This window comes from Ovis aries, chromosome 9, assembly GCF_016772045.2.
Source record: "Ovis aries strain OAR_USU_Benz2616 breed Rambouillet chromosome 9, ARS-UI_Ramb_v3.0, whole genome shotgun sequence".
NCBI classification, from domain to species: Eukaryota; Metazoa; Chordata; class Mammalia; order Artiodactyla; family Bovidae; genus Ovis; species Ovis aries.
This window is the reverse complement of record NC_056062.1, coordinates 65,451,058-65,458,156: the sequence shown is the minus strand read 5'-3', so window position 1 is coordinate 65,458,156 and position 7,099 is coordinate 65,451,058.

The window sequence follows — 7,099 nt, the reverse complement described above, 5'->3', positions numbered from 1 at the left end:
ACACTCTTGACATAGCAAACAGTCAAATTATTGGCTGATCATTTAGACCCTGTGGAGGATTGATATTACCTTTGTTAGAGTCTATTCATGTAATGCTGGGGTGTTTATGTTCTTGTTCAGTTGCTAAGGAGTGTCTGACTCTGTGACCCCATGGACTGCAGCACGCCAGACTTCCCTGTCCTTCACTATCTCCGGGAGTTTGCTCAAACTCATGTCCATTGAATGCTGTCCATATAACTTATTTGACTCAAAAGTCAACCTCTATTTCACTTTCACTTTCAACGACTGAAATTTCTGCTCTGTCTTTTCAGCTTTCCATCTGTCCCTTTCTTCTGGATGCATCGGTATCTCCCTGAACACATATGCAACTCAGTGTTAAACCAACAATTTGATAGGAATTTAAACAAATATTTTGTAGGTCCCCCTGCTGGAAATCTTTTGCAGGATTTCTTTCCTTAATTTCTAGCTGATTTTATAGCCCTAAACTCTGCCTCTTCAAGACTGCCTTACCCACATTGTTCAAACTCAGGAAAAAGCAACCCAGAGGTAAATCTTACTTTGTGTGCTTTTATTCTTTCAAAGGTAAAATGCCCTTCAGTTTCTGTCTATTTTTGGTATTCAACCATACCATAATATCATTTTTATTAAATATTTGTCCAGAATTTACAGAATTATATATAATTTTAATTACATAAATCATATTATTACCTAGAACTATTTATCAATTATTGAACAGACCCCAATGTTCATCACAGCACTGTTTATAATAGCCAGGACATGGAAGCAACCTAGATGTCCATCAGCAGATGAATGGATAAGAAAGTTGTGGTACATATACACAATGGAATATTACTCAGCCATTAAAAATAATACATTTGAATCAGTTCTAATGAGGTAGATGAAACTGGAGCCTATTATACAGAGTGAAGTAAGCCAGAAAGAAAAACACCAATACAGTATACTAACACATATATATGGAATTTAGAAAAATGGTAATGATAACCCTGTATGCGAGACAGCAAAAGAGACACAGATGTATAGAACAGTCTTTTGGACTCTGTGGGAGAGGGCAAGGGTGGAATGATTTGGGAGAATGGCACTGAAACATGTATAATATCATATATGAAACGAATTGCCAGTCCAGGTTTGATGCATGATACTGGATGCTTGGGGCTGGTGCACTGGGATGACCCAGAGGGATGATACAGGGAGGAGGGAGGGAGGAGGATTCAGGATGGGGAACACGTGTATACCTGTGGTGGATTCATGTTGATGAATGGCAAAACCAATACAATATTGTTAAGTAATTAACCTCCTATTAAAATAAATAAATTTTTAAAAAAGAAATGCCATTTAATTCTTTTTTATCATTCTAATATCTTAATTTTGTTAGTTTCAATTCAACTTGGATATAGAAAACAATCTTTGTATTTTTCTAAAGGTAAACTTAATTTAGAAAATTTGCCAGAGAGATGGTATGGGGAAGGAGGTGGGCAGGGGGTTCAGGATGGGGAACACAATTATACTCGTGGCAGATTCATGTCAATGTATGGCAAAACCAACACAATATTGTAAAGTAATTAGCCTCCAATTAAAATAAATTTATATTTAAAAAAAAGAAAATTTGTTACCCAAATAATGGCCGAAAAGTGGAAAGTATGGCCAACCCGAATTTAGTACACCTAGGCTAGGGATGCAAACCTAGGAGACAGCATTACTGGAGCCCAGGGGCTACAGTTATCCAGCAGAAGCAGGAACTCATTGGGCTACTCTAAAAAGTTTTGACAGCGTGAAGGAGATTCAGCTGCTTCCAAATATATTGCCTGGGTCAGAGTGAAAGAGAAATACCAAGGCTTTCCTTATCCTCCTGTCCTCAAGTTCCTGTTAATACCTTCCATTGGCTGAACACAGCAGAAAGTTGACTGATAAAGAACTTGGAAAATGACAAAGGAGTCTACATATATCATCTGCCCTGCAATACTTAATAGAACAAGATACGGACAAGAAAGAGATCAGAAATCAAACAATACCAGAAGAAAAGTCATTCACCAATGTTCTTTTAAAAAAGTGTTTCTGAGATTATCCAAAAAATTATAATTTGCATGTTAAATTTATATGAATTTAAAGTTATGAAATAGTTTTTTTTCTTTTTTCTAGACAATTCAGGTGACTGAAAATATTTAACATTATATATATATTCATCAATTGTCAGGCTTATCCATTATTGTGATCTTAATGTTACTTCATTTATTTCAACCCAAACTCTATATGATTATTATAAATAATATTTTACACAGTCAGTATTTGGTTATTTATATATATATATAATATGTACAACTTTCTTTGCTCTTCTTTCCTTCTTACATCTTACAGCTCAGTGGATGTGTTTATATCACCAGCATGTGCTTTAGAATTTCTTTAGTGAGACTCTGCTAGTGGCAAATGATTTTATTCTGAAACTATTTTTGTTTAACCTTAAGTTGTAAGAAGTTTTGAGTTTTGGTTGTTTTCTTTCTTTCTTTCTTTAGCACACTAAAAATAGCATTCCACTGTTTTCTGGTATCCATTGCTAATATTGAAAGTCATGTTATCAGTCTATCTTTTGCTCCTTTGAAGCACATAAATATGAAAATACACCAATAAAGACAATTCACAAGATATATATAATTTTTCAATTCCACTCATGGACCAGTCAAGGAGGTTGTGCACAAGATTATCTCACATACTATAGAAAGAAAGGATTTCTATGAGGCAAGATATTTAAAAAACTGCACATCTTTCATTTGGAAGATAGTCTAATATATATAGTCCCTATCTCCTGGTGGCTCAGACAGTAAAGAGTCTGCCTACAACGCAGGAGACCTGGCTTGGATCCCTAGTTTGGGAATATCCCTTGGAGAAGGAAATGGCAACCCACTCCAGTATTCTTGCTGGGAAATCCCATGGACAGAGGAGCCTGGCAGGCTACAGTTAATGGGGCCACAGGAGTCTGACATGACTGAGAGACTATCACATAATATATATAGCTCTTCACACTGGGCTTCTCAACTGCTCTACTGGTCAAATAAAATATGAACCAACCTGAAAGCTCTTATATTGCTCAGTCATGTCTGACTCAGTCGATGGATTGTAGCACACCAGGCTTCCCTGTCCATCACCAACTCCTAGAGCTTACTCAAACTCATGTCCATTGAGTCGGTGATGCCATCCAACCATCTCCTCCTGGCTTCAATCTTTCCCAGAGTCAGGGTCTTTTCAAATGAGTCAGTTCTTCACATCAGGTGGTCAAAGTACTGGAGTTTCAGCTTCAGCATCAATCCTCCCAATGAATATTCAGGACTGATTTCCTTAGGGTGGACTGGTTGGATATCCTTGCAGTCTAAGAGACTCTCAAGAGTCTTCTCCAACACCACAGATACTCAGTAAAACTACTTTATTTTTCCCTTGAGTATTTTTATATATTTTATGTTTATTCATATAATGTTGAATGAGCATTGTAATGTCATAATTTGTTGAGAAAACAGCAATGCTGTAGATTAGCTTTTCATTTTCCTGTATTTCAGCTGAAGATTTTCTCCTCTTTTCATTTCCATTCATTTTAAGAAGTAATTTTACCAAAATAAAAAAGTGAGGTATATAAAATGTCAGATAGCAATGATTTTTCAGAACTTACTTCTAGTTACCTGCTCATTTTTATTTATATCAGGACGTATTTCAGCAGAGCATAGCAGAAACAAAAGTATCCTGATATGAATATCCTAAAATACACTGTAATAAGATAAAGCAATACTGACATCAGTTATGAAGGGACATTGATCTAAAATCATTTCTCAATTTGCAAGAATTGTCTTTAGTCCCACAAATAGTTGGATCTGACACTTTCTTGCCTGTATTAGAATTCTCTACCCAATGGAATTGTAAGCATGAGCTAATTTTTCACATAAACCAAACACTATAATTACAAATATGCACAGCAGTGATGTATTATGAAGAATGTAAACTAAAAAAATGCTTTTTCCTCAATACCTAATATATATTTATTAATTGTTTATCCCGGTAACTACAGGTGAAAAACTAGACAAGTCTTGGCATAATGCAATAGAATTTTGTGTGTTAATTTGTGATAGAAACTTCCAAACCAAAAGTTCAATAAAATTAAAGTCAGTTACATTGGTTTTCTAGTTGCTTGGCCATGAAAACACATTATGAACAAGAGATGTCAGATAGGTTTTACTTTGTCTTCTTACTCAAGAAGACAATGCTGACAAGAGTTCTACATTGAGGAGAATGTGAGGTAAAATAACAATGAACCAGCTTTTCAAAAGGCCATTGGCTAATTTTTCATTTGCCATGAAAATTGATCATGAAATTTGAGTAACTCAAATTTCCTTGCAGTTCTTATATACAACTGAAATTTTAGTAATAGTATTTGTTATTTACTTTGTTTTCTTGGATATTTTGCAAGAATTTCCCATCAATGCAGTGGCCATTTTTTTTGGGGGGGTGGGGGGGGGGGGGGGGGGGACAGGAAACTTTTGCTGATTTCTGTTATCCGAACAGCCATAGATGATTAATTTAAACCAACTGTGGCAATTTTATTCACTTTACTAGAGATAAGTTTAGCAAAATTATGTTATTAAATACAGGGCAATAAGACTTAAATCAGGGTCTGCTCGGATGCTTTTTGAAATGGGTAAATGAGGGAGAAAGTGAGACAGACAGACAGACAGATAGAGATGGATATTGAAAGCAACAGTCTGTTTTACCTTTCAATATTGTCTGATCATATGCCCTGAAGTAACTACAGCCAACCTGAACCAATAATTTTTCAGAAACAAAATTGAAACTTCAGAGGTAGCAAAGCGTAAAAATTTAAACAGTGTGGATAACTGAAAATGTCTTTGAGCCACTGAGTTTATCAATTTTGGATCCATCACAATTTGGAATTTTTTAAACTTGAGTTTATAAATTTTGTTATTGCCTAAATAACTTGAAGTTGGATTTTCTGCTAACTGCAGATGTGTGCTAATTCTTGCACCTTGCTAAAGAAATGAGGAAGCAATGAACTATAAGGAATAAAGAATTAATTTATAACCCCTAGTTACTTGGGATAAACCCAAGATGTAATAAAATATGTCTAAATACATCTGTATCTAAAGCTCTGGCTCATTTCAATGTACCATGGAAACTAGTTCACATACTGCCATAGTGGACATTGTTGAAGTACACCAAGAAAATAGGCATACGTTAAAATATATCCTTCTCAGATTATCTAAAATCAAATTTTGAAACTGGTACCTTAGTCTATTTGGAATGACTCTTAATGCAACTAAAAGTATAACTCACTTAGGATTATAGTCCTAATTGCTACAAAAGATAAATGCAACCCACTCCAGTGTTCTTGCCTGGAGAATCCCAGGGATGGGGGAGCCTGGTGGGCTGCCATCTATGGGGTCACACAGAGTCAGACACGACTGAAGTGACTTAGCAGCAGCAGCCACAAAAGAGGAAAATTTTGCTTATGGAAATGTTCTGGTTTGCTACAAGGATACACAGTGTCTCAAATACCACACACTGTTATCATTAGCTTTACATTTTAAAACAGATAAATTAATTGGTTTTCAGTACATCCTGTCTTGGAAAGTGAGGTTTATTTGTTAAAAAAAAAAATTCAGTCTGCTTTTAGAAACTCTTGAACATTTCAGTGAAGCATATGTTATAAATTTTTAAGCTTGCTCCAAGGCAAAACAATCATCTCTTCATAGCATCATTTCCTTTATTTCCCTATCATCACTCTTAAATAAAGCTTTTGTATATTTAAAGTCAGAGGCTTTTGCAGATAATGAATACAGTGATAAGGTTTTTGCTTTGTTGTTTCTTTTTCACTATCTGGAAGAAAAATGTAAAATATAATAACAAAATCATTTAACTAATTTCTCCAGATTCACTGTTTTATCACTTTTTACTGCTATAATTTAAACAATTGCCCCTAGTATTTTGCAAAAGTGTTCCTTCACACTTAAATGTTACTAATAAAATTTGAGGATTAGGATTCAATTATTATTAACAGTTTATTTAACTGGATTAGGCTACTAGTTTTCCCTTTGTTCTGCAAATATTTTATTTTTTGCTTCCCATTATGTTTGTTATAGGACATAATATATTTATTATATTACCTAAATAAAGAGCATAGAAAGTTGGGGAGGGAATGTTAGCATAAAATCTAAAGAATTTGCCTTGTAAATCAGAAAACTGGTTTTGAATTTGCAGGCTGGCATGTTTGAATCCTATGTTCCTCCCACTGGCTTTTCCTGGAGTCAAATAAACCTTGTTTCACAGACTTTGGTTTCTCCTGCTCTATTAGTTTGTAATTCCAGTTGGGATTGACTCTGTCCTGTAAGAGAGTGGGGTTTATTTGGGGGGATGAGATTGTCAGGGATTATAAACATTTGGGCAGTTTTCTCCTTCTGGATCTCCCTGGTCTTTGATAGTAACAGAAAGGCCAAGGTTTCCCCGAGAAATTGAAAGATTGGCAATGAACACATTTTAAAATCCATGAACTACTAGTTCAATGAACATTTCTGGGCCAACAATCACAAGGATCTTACAATGGCCATGATCATTGTTGGCTGGGTAACAGCTACCCTAAGACACCAGCCCTAGACATGAGAACCTCTAAGTTTTGCCTTAAAAGGAAAAAGCATCTTGGCTATTATCATTGAGTTAAGGATCTTAAGATTATCCTGGATTTTCTGGGTATGCCCTGATAATAACACAGTCTTTATAAGAGGAAAGTAGAGGGATAGTTGACACAAACTGAAGGCAACATGATCACAGGGGCAGAGACTGGAATTATTGCTAAGCCAAGCAATGCCAGTGGCCTTCAGAGCTGAAGACAAGGAGAGATTACCTCCTAGAATCTCCAGAGGGAGAACAGCCTGACTGAAAGCTTGATTACAGGCAGTGTGACATTTATTTTAGAGTTCTGGCTTCCAGAACAGTGAGAGAATGAATTTTTGTTGTTTTTAAGTCATCAAGTCTATAGTAATTTTTTACAGTGGCCACAGAAAATTAATACTATAGTATATCTATAATAAAG